The sequence below is a fragment of the Saccopteryx leptura genome, chromosome 10, assembly GCF_036850995.1.
Source record: "Saccopteryx leptura isolate mSacLep1 chromosome 10, mSacLep1_pri_phased_curated, whole genome shotgun sequence".
Lineage (NCBI taxonomy): Eukaryota > Metazoa > Chordata > Mammalia > Chiroptera > Emballonuridae > Saccopteryx > Saccopteryx leptura.
The window spans coordinates 45,428,501-45,445,616 of NC_089512.1; positions in this window are offsets into that span (position 1 = coordinate 45,428,501).

The following is a 17,116-nucleotide window of genomic DNA, read 5'->3' on the forward strand; positions in this document are numbered from 1 at the left end:
AGATGTTGGGCGGACCTTCCAATGCTGCATTTTTTTTCACACCATTTCCAGAGCAGTTCCCAGAGAATCCCGTTCCGTTAGTGTTGTCATGATAAGATAGCTCAGCAGAACCTCCTGGGCATAAGCATTGACTTAGTGCTAGGGTACTGTTTGCTTTCCAGAGGGGCTATCCTACCTATCACTTTTCAAATCTCACACCAGAAACGAAAGAGCTCTTTAGACCTTCTCCTGAAATGTGACTGTGCTAGGGAACAGCTGCTGGTTAAAGCTCAGCCTAGGAAAAGAGGTGACTCTTCTTTCCCACGTGACTCAATATGAATGGCAAGACCCAGCTTCTCAGTTAAAAACTTTCATCCTGTGCATTAAATTTTTTTTTAATCTCCTATCAGTGACTTGGTCTAGGAGAGGGGGAATCTGACCCTTGGTGATGGTTTTGTTTTTGCCCATCCCGTCTGGCCTGCCGGGCACTCTGCTGAGCAGTGGCTGAGCCTGCCCAGCCCGTTTCACCCACCCTCGCTGCTCCACACCAGGAAGCCACAGGCAAGTCCCAATTTCAAAAGTCTGAACTGAATGCCAGAGTTCCAAGCATTTCCAGAACAAAAAACATTTTTCACTTATTAATTTTTCAAAAGTTTCATGGTGCTTCCCAGCACCTCCATGTGGGAGGAAGGTGTGCTTGTCCTTATTTTACAGGTGAGGGAGCTGAATCTTGGAGCAGTTGTGTCTTTTCTAAGGTCACACGGTGATAAGCAGGGAGCAGAGGCTGGGTCACACTGGCCCTCCGATGTCAAGTTATGTCCTCTGACACAATGCGTACCCTCTCTTGCAATTAAAAACTAAATCTAAACGCAATGGCGTACTACTTCCTCATCTAGCTGACTTGGTCACAATCACAGAACCAGTGATTCAGAGTGCATAACGCCCACTCTCTCTCATACATGGTGGCCACAGCCACCAGTGGCTCCTGAGTCCTCCCAGGGACACTCTCCAATGTGTGAAGTCTTAGGCTTTGCACGTCTCACACAAATGGAAAAGAACTGCACACCCTGCTCTGAACCGGGTTTTTTCACTTAATATTTTCTCAATGATCCTTTTATGTTTGTTATTAGGAACTTATAATGAGGGTGGGGGTAGATTTCTGAGGCTGACCACTAAACATTTAAATTCAAGAACCTGGCCGTCAATTCCTCCTGCTTATGCTGAAAACCTCATGGTAGTTACCTATTACTTATATAATCCCATCTAAACTTTAAAAAAAAATTTTCATTGATTTAAGAGAGAGACGGAGAGAAGAATCAACTCATGGTTCCACTTAGTTCTTACATTCAGTCATGCACTCATGGCTGTTTCTCAAATGTGCCGTGACTGAGGGTCAAACTTGTGCCCTTGGTGTGCTATCCACTAAGCACCCACTCAGGGCCAATTCCATCTAAATTTTTAGCCAGGAATTCCAGGGCCTACATAGCATGGTCCTAATGTGCCAGTCATAGTTTATTTTCCTGGAATCCTATATTAAATGGTCTGCTCTCTCCACTGGTGCTCCCTGCCCTCTTTTTTTTTTTTTTTTCTTTGCATTAAACCTGTAATGTATAACTGAAATCATCAACAATACAACATGAAAATGTCCTGCTTTAGGATGTCTTATTTGTCTCCGGAGGTGACCAGAGGGCCAATTAAGAAGCAAGTTTATGTGAAGAAAGGTGCAAACAGCGGTTATATGCAATCTCTGAAAAATGTGGGTTTTTTTGTTTTTGTTTTTTGTATTTTTCTGAAGCTAGAAACAGGGAGAGACAGACAGACTCCTGCATGCGCCCAACTGGGATCCACCCGGCACGCCCACCAGGGGGCGATGCTCTGCCCACCAGGGGGCGATGCTCTGCCCCTCCAGGGCGTCGCTCTGCCGTGACCAGAGCCACTCTGGCGCCTGGGGCAGAGGCCAAGGAGCCATCCCCAGCGCCCGGGCCATCTTTGCTCCAGTGGAGCCTCGGCTGCGGGAGGGGAAGAGAGAGACAGAGAGGAAGGAGGGGGGAGGGGTGGAGAAGCAGATGGGTGCTTCTCCTGTGTGCCCTGGTCTGGAATCGAACCCGGGACTTCTGCACGCCAGGCCGACGCTCTACCACTGAGCCAACCGGCCAGGGCCTAACTGCTCCCTGCCCTCTTAACCCATAACCTCATACAACTACTTCCCAAACTTCAAAGCCTCTGTCCACTTTCATCTCTTTAGATGAATATCTCCTGACCTCTACAGCTAGCAGGCATTCCTCCCTCTGAGGAATCTCAGTAGTACTAATAGTTCAATAGCTGACACTTATTATCCCATCTTCTTATCAATTAATATTTGTTAACGAATGATCAATTACTGGAAAAATGAAACTAGTTCTTTATTTCATCAATACAATATATGTATTTGAGGGGGACATGACTAACTGATGACCAATTTTCCCTTTGGTGTTTGCTATTTGCATTTCAGAGGTTAATCTATCACTCCCTGCTCAGAGCAAGAGCTGGTGAGCACACTTTGGCTTTTTGGTACATCTGATAAACAATGGTGATTCTTGGAGCCATCTACATGATTCTATCTGAGAGCTAACAGTGCCTGTCACTTCCATTCTTGGGGTTGTTATACAAAGTGCTGTATTGAATCTTTCTTGCTGACAGCGATGCACTGTGCACCTGTCTGAGGAAAATGGAGAACTGTGACTGTTGTCTTGAATACCTGTCCCATGTTTTCTATTTTCTTCCCTTATTTTTATTTATTTATTTATTCATTTTTAATTGTTCCTAATTACCATGTTAAAAATCTCTAATTCACATCCTTTCTTGTACCTTGGCCTTTTCATTCTTCATCATCCAGCTATTTAATGATGTTTTTGGAAGATGTTTTTTATATTTCATCCATCTAGTTTTTTAAAATTGATTTTTAAAAGCATTTTATTTGAATTCAGCAAGAGAAGAGGGGAGAGAGAGATATAGGAACATCATCCTGTATGTGCCCTGACCAGGGATCGAACCGGCAGCCTCTGCACTTCAGGATGATGCTCTAACCAACGAAGTTATCTGGCCAAGGCTAAAATCGATTTTTAGAAAGAGAAAGAGGCAGGGGCCCTGGCCGGTTGGCTCAGTGGTAGAGCGTCGGCCTGGCGTGCGGGGGACCCGGGGTTCGATTCCCGGCCAGGGCACATAGGAAAGGCGCCCATTTGCTTCTCCCACCCCCCTCCTTCCTCTCTGTCTCTCTCTTCCCCTCCCGCAGCCAAGGCTCCATTGGAGCAAAGATGGCCCGGGCGCTGGGGATGGCTCCTTGGCCTCTGCCCCAGGCGCTAGAGTGGCTCTGGTCGCGGGAGAGCGACGCCCCGGAGGGGCAGAGCATCGCCCCTGGTGGGCATGCCGGGTGGATCCCGGTCGGGCGCATGCGGGAGTCTGTCTGACTGTCTCTCCCCGTTTCCAGCTTCAGAGAAATGCAAAAAAAAAAAAAAAAGAGAAAGAGTCAGGAAGAGAGAGAGGAGGGAGAGTACAGCTCGTAGTTGTTTCACTTTAGTTGTTCAGTAATTGCTTCTTGTATGTGCCTTGACGAGGGGGCTAAGCTAGTGACCACTTGCTCAAGCCAGCAACCTTGAGATCATGTTAATGATCCCACACTCAAGCCAGCAACCCCGTGCTTACGCTGATATATCACATTTAAGCCAACAGGCCTGCACTCTAGCCAGTGATCTTGGGGTTTCAAACCAGACTCTCAGTGTCTCAGGTCAATGCTCTATCCACTGTGCCACTGACTGGTCAGGCTCCATCTATCTGCTTTATATGTTCAATAGAATAATTTTTCCAAAATATTTAGTTCAACAACTCAAAAATTTAAAGTCATGATATTTTTACCTTTAAATGTCAGCAAGTAGGGTATTTCAGCTATACTGTCTTAAATCTTAAATGTGGTGTTACTTAAAATCTTTTAAATTATTATAATATTAAATACAGCATTACAATAATTATGACAACTAAAAGTGTCTCCAGTGCCCTGGCCAGGTAGCTCAGTTGGTTAGAGCATCGTTCTGATATGTGAAGGTCATGGGTTTGTTCTTCTGTCAGGGCACATACAAGAATCAAACAATAAATGCATAAAGAAGTGGAACAGGCCCTGGCCGGTTGGCTCAGTGGTAGAGCGTCAGCCTGGCGTGCAGAAGTCCTGGGTTCGATTCCCAGCCAGGGCACACAGGAGAAGCGCCCATCTGCTTCTCCACCCCTCCCCCTCTCCTTCCTCTCTGTCTCTCTCTTCCCCTCCCCCAGCGAGGCTCCATTGGAGCAAGGATGGCCCGGGTGCTGGGGATGGCTCCTTGGCCTCTGCCCCAGGCGCTAGAGTGGCTCTGGTCGCGACAGAGCGACGCCCTGGAGGGGCAGAGCATCACCCCCTGGTGGGCAGAGCGTCGCCCCCTGGTGGGCGGGCCAGGTGGATCCCAGTCGGGCGCATGCGGGAGTCTGTCTGTCTATCCCCGTTTCCAGCTTCGGAAAAATACAAAAACAAAACAAAAAAAAAACAACAACAACAACAAAAAATAAGTGGAACAACAGATCAGTGTTTCTCTTCTCTCTCTCTCTTTCCCCGCTTCCTTCTCTCTCTAAAGAAATCAATACATAAAAACATTTTTAAATCTTTTTTTAAAAAAAGAAAACAGAAAAGGTCTCCAGATATTGCCAAAATGTCCCCTGAGGAGCAAATTCACTCCCAGTTGAAGCCACCTTTCCATTGATTTACTGAGTGTGGTGACTTGAGCTTCTTTGTTTCTGTTCCCTATGTGAAGGATTCTTCTAGAATCAATACTTTCATTAGGGATTGTATTTGAAACAACTTAAACATTGAAAAGAGAAATATAATAGTTGATTGAAACATCAAATCTCAGAAAACCCAGACATAGTAATGACAAAAGAAATTCAGGAAAACACCCATCTGTCACCATTTGAACCCATTCTTTACTTTCAGTGTAGGTAACTAAAGAGAAAGAACAAATCATTTATCCTGCCTTTTTAGTAGCAACTTTGTTGCAAAAACCAAGTGATTCTGTTAAGAAGGAAAAGCTCTACTCTATGGAAAAATCCTTTTATAGTCCCTAATGCAGGGGTCGGGAAGCTTTTTTTTTTTGGCTGAGAGAGCCATGAACGCCACATATTTTAAAATGTAATTCTGTGAGAGCCGTATAAGGACCCGTTTATGTTACACATTATCCAGTAAAAATTTGGTGTTGTCCCAGAGGACAGCTGTTATTGGCTCCAGCCACCCACAACCATGAACATGAGCGGTAGGAAATGAATGAATTGTAATACATGAGAATGTTTTATATTTTTAACATTACTATTTTTTTTTATTATTAAAGATTTGTCTACAAGCCAGATGCAGCCATTAAAAGAGCCACATCTGGCTCGCGAGCCATAGGTTCCCGACCCCTGCCCTAATGAAACTATTGATTCAGGTAAGGATTATCAGTTGGTGTTAAAACCTCTATGCATGAAGTACTGGTTATGACACCAAAGTGGCAGCACTTAGGTTACTTTCTAGTCACAAGAGATAAAAATAAAACTATACAATGGAAGGATCAGGCTGTTCCATCTTTACTTAGTGGTCATATATCCATTAGCATCATAATGGTGAGAAAACTAGTTATTATTTGCTTCTGGTGAGATACAATATGAAGTTCAGGTCATCACGTATAGTGTAGTCTAGTCAAAAATGTTTAACTTTAATCTAACCAAATGTTTATTTCTAACTTATTTACATGAAACATATAGGAGACACAGGCATAAGCTGAACAATAGGGAGACTCAAACAAGTCTAAAAGGCAGCACATTTCTTTAAGACAATGGCCTGGGCTTTTCAATAAATAACTATAATTGGAAAAGAAACTATTCTAGGTTACAAGTTTAAAAACTTAACAAGTGAATGGAATGTGTGGTTCTGGATTGGTGTGTGGTTTGTACAAACCAGCTATAAAGGACATTTGGGGGCCAAATGAAGAAACCTGAATGTGTAGTACATATTAGATAATATTAAGAAATGATCATTAGTTTGTTAGATGTAAAATGTCTTTTGGGGCTGTATAGGAGGAAGTTCTTATTCTTCAGAAATGTAGGCCGAAGTAGTTAAGGCTATCTCAGTTTAGAACAACTGCATCATCACCCCACTGTACTCATCATCTTCAGGCTGGTATGCAGGCTGAAGGGGCGGTCCTGTCTAGGACATTGTTGCAGAAGGAAAATAAAGACAATAGAACCAACTGTGACTCTTAAAATTTGGATATCTTTTCCACTCATATTATATTGGCTAAAGCAAGTCTCATGGCCAAATCTAACATCAGTGGGGTAAGAAAGTATAATTCTCCCACAGGGTGGGGCAGTAGTATTATTTAGAAATCAGTGACAATGAGAACAAAGCATCTCAAACTCTGAGTCACAACAAAATAGTTTCTCAAGGAGCAAATTATAATGTTAAATCAAGATGTTAGAAAGCAAAAAAGGCCTGATCTGTGGTGGCACAGTGGATAAAGCGTCGACCTGGAAATGCTGAGGTCGCCGGTTCAAAACCTGGGCTTGCCTGGTCAAGGCACATATGGGAGTTGATGCTTCCAGCTCCTCCCCCACTTCTCTCTCTCTGTCTCTCCTCTCTCTCTCTCTCTCTGTCTCTCCCTCTCCTCTCTAAAATGAATAAATAAAAAAAATTTAAAAAAAAAAAAAAAAAAAAAAAAGAAAGCAAAAAAGGTTGAAAATAAATGAACTTAACTTTCAACTCTAGAAACTAGAAAAGAATAAATAAAGACAGAAGGATGGAATTAATAAAGATAAAGTAGATAATAGGAAATAGAAAACTAAAAACAATACTTACTTCTGTTTAGACCAAATTAAAACATAGAAAGCCTTTGGCAAGTCTGATACAAAAAAGAAAGAAAACAGACACAATAATATTAGAAATGAAAGCAGAATGTAGAGAGTTAAGCTTTTTTAATGCTGTATACAATTTCATTTCAATGATTTAAAAAATCTAGATCATGGGGAATGACTTTCTAGAAAAATAAAAATTACCAAAATTGACTCAAGAAGAAGAACGCTTTAACTTACTGGTAATAACATAATAAGTAGTCAAAGATCTAATTTTTAAAAAGTAAACAAGTTCACATGGCCCATAAGGTTAAGTACTACCAAGACTTCAAGGAGGAAATAAATCCCAAATAATATGAAGTGTCCTATGGTTTAGTACAATGTGGAATGCTTACCAATAGTAGATTTTCAGCTGAAGATACCATATGACCACACTCTGATTAATGAGATGAAAGAAGAGGGGGAAAGTGATGTGTGCTTTGGGGGAAGATTTCCTTTTCCAAAAAAAAAAGAAAGGAATGTGTGAGGAGATCCTGCTCCTTCCTCCCTGTTTGGAGCTGCTGCAATCACCTTGTAACCAGAGAGAACAAATACACAGTTGACCCACTGAGAATAAGATAGAAAGAATTTGAATTCTCTATAATGTTGTTGAGTGCTGAACAAACTCTGAGACCTCCTATATAAGAAAAATATATTCTTATTGTATAAAGCATTTTTGTTGTCATAGTTACTAAAAGATTAAAACATCCTAACAAGCCTGACCTGTGGTGGCGCAATGGGTAAAGTGTCGACCTGGAATGCTGAGGTCACCAGTTCAAAACCCCGGCTTGCCCAATCAAGGCACATATAGGAGTTGATGCTTTCTGCTCCTCCCCCTTTCTCTCTCTCTATCTCTCTCTCTGTCTCTCTCTCTGTCTCCTCTCTCTAAAATCAATAAATAAAATCTAAAAACAAAACAGAAAATAAACAAAACATTCTAACAAAAATGTGAGCTCTATCAAACTTTTACAGCAGAAATACCCCAGATAATATCAATGGTTACAGACCCCAGAATAAGATCAAGAGCTTTACAGCTCATTTTGCATGTGTTGGTCTTGCATAATCCTGATACTAAAACTAGATACTTTCCCGGATATCAAGTTATACTACAAGGCCATTGTACTCAAAACAGCCTGGTACTAGCATAAGAACAGACATATAGATCAATGGAACAGAACTGAGAACCCAGAAATAAATCCACACTTTTATGGACAACTGATATTTGACAAAGGAGGTAAGAGCATACATTGGAGTAAAGACAGCCTCTTCAACAAATGGTGTTGGGAAAATTGGACAGCTACCTGCAAAAAGATAAAACTAGACCACCAACTTACACCATTCACAAAAATAAACTCAAAATGGATAAAAGACTTAAATGTAAGCCATAAAACCATAAGCATCTTAGAAGAAAACATAGGCAGTAAGCTCTCTGACATCTCTCGCAGCAATATATTTGCCGATTTATCTCCACGGGCAAGTGAGATAAAAGTCAGGATAAACAAGGCCCTGGCCGGTTGGCTCAGTGGTAGAGCATTGGCCTGGCGTGCAGGAGTCCTGGGTTCGATTCCCAGCCAGGGCACACAGAAGAAGCGCCCATCTGCTTCTCCACCCCTCCCCTTCTCCTTCCTCTCTGTCTCTCTCTTCCCCTCCCGCAGCGAGGCTCCATTGGAGCAAAGATGGCCCGGGTGCTGGGGATGGCTCTGTGGCCTCTGCCTCAGGTGCTAGAATGGCTCTGGATGCAACAGAGCGACGCCCCAGAGGGGCAGAGCATCGCCCCCTGGTGGGCATGCCGGGTGGATCCCGGTCGGGCGCATGAGGGAGTCTGTCTGACTGCCTCCTCGTTTCCAGCTTTGGGAAAAAAAAAAAAAGTCAGGATAAACAAATGGGACTATATCAAACTAAAAAGCTTCTGCACAGCTAAAGACAATAAGAACAGAATAAAAAGACAAACTACACAATGGAAGAATATATTTGACAATACGTCTGATAAGGGGTTAATAACCAAAATTTATAAAGAACTTGTAAAACTCAATATCAAGAAGACAAACAATCCAATAAAAAATGGGCAAAAGAAATGAATAGACACTTCTCCAAAGAGGACATACAGATGGCCAATAGGCATATGAAAAAATGCTCAACATCACTAATCATTAGAGAAAAGTAAATTAAAACCACAGTGAGATGTCACCTCACACCAGTCAGAATGGCGCTCATCAACAAAACAACACAGAATAAGTGCTGGCAAGGATGTGGAGAAAAGGGAACCCTCCTGCACTGCTGGTGGGAATGCAGACTGGTACAGCCACTGTGGAAAACAGTATGGAGATTCCTCAAGAAATTAAAAAAGGAACTGCCTTTTGACCCAGCTATACTACTTTTAGGAATATACCCCAAGAACACCATAGCACTGTTTGAAAAGAAGAAATGCACCCCCATGTTTATGGCAGCATTGTTCACAATAGCAAAGATCTGAAAACAGCCCAAGTGTCCATCAGTGGACAAATGGATTAAAAAACTTTGGTACAGCCTGACCTGCAGTGGCGCAGTGGGTAAAAGCGTCGACTTGGAACACTGAGGTCGCTGGTTCAAAATCCCGGGCTTCCCTGGTCAAGGCAAATATGGGAGTTGATGCTTTCTGCTCCTCCCTCCCTTCTCTCTCTGTCTGTCTCTCTCTCTCTGTCTCCTCTCTAAAATAAATAAATAAAATCTTAAAAAAAAAATAGCTTTGGTACATATATACTATGGAATACTACTCAGCTTTAAGAAATTATGACATCAGATCATTTACAACAACATGGATGGACCTTGATAACATTATACTGAGTGAAATAAGTATTATAAATCAGTAAAAACTAAGAACTGTATGATTCCATACATAGGTGGGACATAAAAATGAGACTCAGAGACATGGACAAGAGTGTGGGGGTTATGGGGAGGGGGGGAAGAGAGGGGAGGGGTTGGAGGAGGAGAGGAACACAAAGAAAACCATTTAGAAGGTGACAGAAGACAATTGGACTTTGGGTGATGGGAATGCAGCATAATCAAATGTCAAAATAACCTAGAGATGTTTTCTCTGAGCATATGTACCCTGATTTATCAATGTCACCCCATTAAAATTAATTTTAAAAAAACTAGATACTTTCATAAATTATTTCTAAAGGAAATTTTTCTTTTAAATCTTATACTGCAATTAGCTATTGAATTGTTTCAATGACAAAAACAGAGACAGAAACTCCTGTCTTTAAGAAAAGATGCTTCAGCCTGACCAGGCGGTGGCACAATGGATAGAGCGTTGGACTGGGACGCAGAGGACCCAGGTTCTAAACCCCAAGGTCACTGGCTTGAGCAAGGGGTCACTAGGTCTGCTGTAGCCCCCCAGGTCAAGGCACATATGAGAAAGCAATCAATGAAAAACTAAGGTGCCACAACAAAGACTTGATGCTTTTCATCTGTCTTTCTTCCTGTCTGTCTGTCCCTCTCTCTGTCTCTGTCACACACACACAAAAAGTATTCAATATATTTAATAGCTCAGGTGTGAAATTGTCTGCCTATTAAAAATAAGATGTTAAAGCTCTATGAAATTTATGCCCCCAGTGAAAATATTAACACTCTTATACCTATACCAGGTAGGTGATTCCATGCCAAGGAAGGGTTAGGACTCAAGGTCAGACAAATCTAGTTAATGGAAGGAAGAGAGGGCAATACTCCAACTGAAGAACCAGGAGGGAAACAATTACTAGGGACTCTGGAACAAAGTAAGGGTCAGCCAGGGACAAGAAGGTAGGCAGATACTTGATTTCTGGGAACCCAAAACCTAGGTGGAGGCAGTGGCAGGAAAGAGAAAGACTAAGTCTCTCCTGAGTCAGGGAGTTTCTGAACAGGCTTCTGGAGGCCTCCTGCCCACAAGCATTGTCTCTGGGGTTGGAGGCAGCAGTGAGCCTGTAGGAGCCAAGCAAAAGCTCCAGGACAAGTTCATTACACCAGACACAGGAACAGCTGCCTCAGAATATCAACTGCAGTCAGAAAAGACAGATGACTGCTATGATAAGAAGACCCATTTAGACCCAACTCCTCTGGGTCTAAAAGGAGTTGACTCTGGAAAGAAATATGAGGACAATAAGTATTGTGTTTAGTGTGTGTAAACACCCTTTCAACCTCCAAGTTAACTCTAGAAATCAAAACATGTTCACTTTCGAAGACTGGTTCATCCAAAAATCCCAAAGTGCCTGAAAGATATCACTTAACTAAGCCCCTTTTACAAAGACTTGCAAGTAAGCACTTTCCCCAGTTTCCAAAGTAACTGAGGGTCAGCTCTATCTGTACTGGAGAACACAGAAGGAAGTTACTCTCTGCTGGTGTTAACCTATTTGAGAGGATCCATCCCAAAGGCCACAGACAGGGAGTGGAAATGCCAGCTCCAAAGCCATGCTGTGGCAGGATGTCCTGCAGAAGAATGTGGGGTCAGGATGGGGACGAAAGCATGGATTTGAGTTTCCTTATGACCAATATGCATTTAATCTTAGAAATAAGATCCTACCCTTCTACTGTACTGCCTTTTTCTCCCTCAGCAACACCCAAAGGACTTTCACTGAAACATTCATTTGACATAGCGAGTCAAATCTTGGTAAGAATAAAACATCTTACGTTCTACCACTTTGCCAAGTTGTGTCATAAGACCTGTTGTCTTTTCTCTACTTTTCAAATCTGTCTTTCCTTTTCCATTTCCTCTCTCACCTTCCAAGTTGTCTTTAGGTGTTCCCACCCTCAAACAGATTCTAGAGTCTACACTAGTAGGGTCAGAGCACCTGTTGAACCCCAAAACATTCTTCCCTCTAGAAAAGGAAACATCAGTAGATCCTCAGGATCCACAGGCTTAGCAAGCCAGAGAGAGAGAGGGAAAGAGTGTGTACCTTGCCTGACACCAGGTCATAGTACAATAACCAGGGCCTCCTTCTTTTCTTGATATCCTAGATGTGGAGCAATTGATTTAGTTACTTCAGAATGCTTTGTAAACAGAGCACACACAGTCAAAGCATGGTTGAAAACATTTCAGTTGTTCTTGTCTCTTGTTTTCCCAAAGGCGGCTTTCTCAATGGGAGCTTGGGAAGAGGCTTATCAGCTGTTATCACTCTTGCTGCTTGCTGCTCAGTCAGTGGGAACATCCAAAATGTATGCACATGTCTTGTCCCTTCCTATTTCATATAACCCACATGCTACAGAGATTAAGTTTTCTGGCTTAACCCCACCCGGAACTTGGCTGGCATTTAGAAACCTAAGTCCAATCACTAAATGCTATAACTACCCTCCCCTCAATTTAGGTAAGGGGTGACCTCTCCCAAGAAATGTACTTATCTTTCCCTTAGCCATACAGAAAAGCAAGACTATATTTTCAAAGGTCATTGTCAAATCATAATATCAATGTGAATCTTTTTTTTTTTTTTCCAATGTGAATCTTATATCCAGAAGTGGATCACTTGTATATCTTAGTGATCATATAGCCCCAGGGTTCTTTTTTTTTCTTTTTTTTTTTCATTTTTCCAAAGCTGGAAACGGGGAGGCAGTCAGACTCCCGCATGCGCTCAACCGGGATCCACCCGGCATGCCCACCAGGGGGCGATGCTCTGCCCCTCTGGGGCGTTGCTCTGTTGCATCCAGAGCTATCCTCAGCACCCGGGCCATCCTTGCTCCAATGGAGCCTTGGCTGCGGGAGGGGAAGAGAGAGACAGAGAGGAAGGAGAGGGGGAGGGGTGGAAAAGCAGATGGGCGCCTCTCCTGTGTGCCCTGGCTGGGAATTGAACCCGGGACTCCTGCACGCCAGGCCGACGCTCTACTGCTGAGCCAACTGGCCAGGGCCGCCCCAGGGTTCTTGACCTGTGCCTGTGAATGGGTTTAGAGCAGTGGTCCCCAACCTTTTTTGGGCCACGGACTGATTTAATGTCAGAAAATATTTTCACAGACCGGCCTTTAGGGTGGGATGGATAAATGTATCACAACACCGAGACAAGCATCAAGAGTGAGTCTTAGACAAATGTAATAGAGGGAATCCGGTCATTTTAAAAAAATAAAACATCGTTCAGACTTAAATATAAATAAAACGAAAATAATGTAAGTTATTTATTCTTTCTCTGCAGACCAGTACCAAATGGCCCACGGATCAGTACTGGTCCATGGCCCGGGGATTGGGGACCACTGGTTTAGAGGAGTCTCTTAACCCCCCAGATTGTGAATGGTACAGCAGGAAGATGTGCCTGGATAGGACGCATGAATGGCTGTTTCTCTTTCTTTCCCAGAAACTATAAAATGTAAAGAACAAGCCCTAAAAAACATGGAGATTCTTGGGAGACCAGTTTTCCTAATCTCTCTCATAATTCTGCCTCCAGTTTAAGGTCCAGTTCTTAGTGCTTGCTCTTAAAGGGGAGCCTGGAAATGGAGTGAAAAAGAGTGGAGTTAAGATGTCACGTATAATAGCCCTGAAGAAATATTAGTTGCATAAATCAATAAGTGCATGAATGACTACCAGTTGAGATGTTAGTTTTTTTTTGTTTGTTTGTTTTGTTTTGTTTTTAAAAGCTTAGTTTTTTTATTTATTTATTCATTTTTTTAGAGAGGAGAGGGAGAGACAGAGAGAGAGAGGAGAGACAGAGAAAAGGGGGGAGGAGCTGGAAGCATCAACTCCCATATGTGCCTTGACCAGGCAAGCCCAGGATTTTGAACCGGCAACCTCAGCATTTCTAGGTCGAGGCTTTATCCACTGCGCCACCACAGGTCAGGCCGAGATGTTAGTTTTTTGTTTGTTTGTTTGTTTTTACAGAGACAGAGAGTGAGTCAGAGGAGAGAGGGATAGACAGGGACAGACAGACAGGAACGGAGAGAGATGAGAAGCATCAATCATCAGTTTTTCATTGCGCATTGCAACACCTTAGTTGTTCATTGATTGCTTTCTCACATGTGCCCCGACCATGGGCCTTCAGCAGATCGAGTAACCCCTTGCTGGACCCAGCGACCTTGGATTCAAGCTGGTGGGCTTTCCGCTCAAACCAGATGAGCCTGGCGACCTTGGGGTCTCGAACCTGGGTCCTCTGCATCCCAGTCCAACGCTCTATCCACTGCGCCACCGCCTGGTCAAGCAGTTTTTTAAGGCATTTAAGTAGACAATTTTAGTATACATAATTATCTTCCCTTCCCTTTTCCCAACACTCTTCCAAATTTCAGACCTGCCTGGGCATGACCCAATCAGTAGATCCCATACCCATGGCCTTCATGGTTGGTTTAGGACAAGCACAGTACACAAGTCAGGCCAGTAGGAGGCCAAAGAGCTTAGTGAAACTAATTTGGGAGTTTTATTTTTTAATTATTTTTATTGAATTTATTGTGGTGATGTGGTTAATAAAATGATATAGGTTTCAGGTGTACAATTCTATAACATGTCATCTGTATATTGTATTGTGTGTTCACCACACCAAGTCAAGTCTCCTTGGGAATTTTATTTAAGCTATGCAGGATGCTGAGTCTCTTTTTTCTGCTAGATTTGAACCCAGAAGTATGTAGGCCCAGAAGTTTCTCTAAACAAATCCTATGGTAATAGAACCAATAATTGGAAAGCAAGAGTCTAGGATTTATTTACTTTATATGGGTCCTGAGTAAACTAAAGGTTTGATCTCTGGACTTTAAGCTGTATTCACCTGTAAATTCTCCTTATTAAGTAAGGTGACCAACTTTTTCACAATAAAAGGAAGAACAAAAATAAACTGAAGAAGCAATATCGTAAATAAAAGAAACACTTTATTCATTGCAACAATAATACACTATAATATGATAAATGCATAATAAAAACATTTGTAATATTTTATATTGTAATTATGCTTACATGCCTATTAATTTTTAATAATAATTGTAATGGAAAAGTACTCATTTAGATAATATTATTGAATGAATATTTTTGTCAATGTATCATTTTGTAACAATATATTGGAAATATCTGAACAAGAAATATCCTTTATATTGAACTTTACATGAATTGTGCTTACCTGTCTATGATTGAATATTCACTGAGAAACAAATAATCGTGAGTCTACAATGTCGTATGTGCCATGTTGTGTTTCAGTAAGAAGTACACAAAGCCATTTGCGCTCTCTCAAGGTCTTCTGTGTGGAGCGCATGCGTCTCATAATTGCGTCTCACCGCACTGTACTGATTTTTGACGAATCATTATGTCAGATACAAATACATCACATCACATGCAATGGATCGACTCTGCATCGATCAAATATGGACATTTACAAATTAGTCTTCCAAAATCAAAAAGGAGGACACTTTTTGAGGGAAGATGGAACTTACAAAAGAAGGACTGTCCTCCCTAAAGGAGGACGATTGGTCACCTTATTATTAAGCCAATTTAAGTTTGTTTTCTGTTTCTTGCTACAGAAAGATTATTAGCTAATGTGCTTTTCAGGAAGTTGAAACACAGTACATATTTATGGAGATTTCCAAAATCCAAAACCAGTATTTAACCAAAAAGGCCATTTTCTTCATAATATCCCCAGTAAAGCAAAGTTGGATACTTATGCACAATACATTAGAGATAATGGATTCGTACAAAAGTAATTAAGCTGTGGTCATAGTGAGTTGTTTGCAACACAATAATCAGTTCCAGGAACTTCAATTCCCATGGCCTTAGAGACACTATCAAGTCTCTTAGGAAATAATGTTGAGATATTGCCTAAAGTGACATTTAAATTTTCCCTCAAGTTCCTCTTAGATTGTGACAGATAGTTCTGCTTAAAAGAACAGTTTTCTGATATAGTTTGTTTCCACTAAAAACAAAACATTGAAATGAAAGGAAAATAGATTTTTAAAATAAATAGTGTCAGTTATTTATTAATAATATGAGATAATACAATCCTGGCAACTATAAAATTGGATTCAAGTTTTGAATTGCTCCAACTTTGCCCTAGGAGTTGTCTGGCAAACACACCAGCAACCTTATTTGACTAGAGGGAAATGAGTTCTGATCACTACTTGTGAGATACAGTATGGTTGTCCAAATAAAGATGAAACATGAGCCTGACCAGGTGGTAGTGCAGTGGATAGAGGTCAGACTGGAATGCGGAGGACCCAGGTTCAAAACCCCGAGTTACCAGCTTGAGTGCAGGCTCATCCTGCTTGAGCACTGGATCACCAGTTTGAGCGTGAGGTCACTGGCTTGAGCATGGGATCAAGACATAACCCCAGGGTTGCTGGCTTGAACCCAAGGTCGCTGGCTTGAGCAAGAGGTCTCTTGCTCTGCTATAGACTGCCCCCCCTCCGTTAAGGCACATATGAGAAAGCAGTCATTGAACAACTAAGGAGTTGCAATGAAGAATTGATGTTTCTCATCCCTCTCCCTATCTCTGTCCCTCTCTCTGACTCTCTCTCTGTCTTTGTCAAAAAAAAAAAAGATGGAATATGAAAAGATAGGACCTACTATTCTTTTAGAGCATGTTTCTTTATTCGTAGGAAGGATGTCCTAGACTTCAGGATATGGAAAGTATTTTTTGTTTGTTTGTTTGAGTTAGAAAGAGACAAGAAGGGAGAGAGAGAAGCATCAACTCATAGTTGCTTTCACTTTAGTTGTACATTGATTGCTTTTTGTACACGTCTTAACCAGGCTGGGTCAGTGTCTCGTTGCTCAAGCCAACCTTGGGCTTTTCATACCAGCGATCTTGGGACTCAAGCTTTGGGATCCTGTGGATGATCTGGCGCTCAAGTCAGCGACCGCATGCTGACAAACCCATGCTCAGAGCCAGCAACCTCAGGGCTTCAAACCAGAGACCTATGTGTTCAGGGTTGACGCTTCATCCACTGCACCACCATGGGTCAAACAAATATGGAAAATATTTTCTTTGCCATCATTATTCCTGATCTCTGAGGGGCAACACATTTTTTTATTTACAGAATATCTGGAGAATCGGTGCAGATTTACAAAAGCCCATTTTAAATTAGTTTATTGGGGGGTTCCTTTTTTTTATTTTTGACAGAAACAGAGAGGGACAGATAGGGATAGAAAGGCAGGAAGGGAGAAAGCTGAGAAGCATCAATTCTTTGTTGTGGCTCCTTAGTCTCCTTAGTTGTCCATTGAATGCTTTCTCATATGTGCCTTGACCAGGGGGGCTACAGCAGAGCAAGTGACCCCTTGCTCAAGCCAGATATCTTGGGCTTCAAGCCAGTGACCTTCAACTCAAGC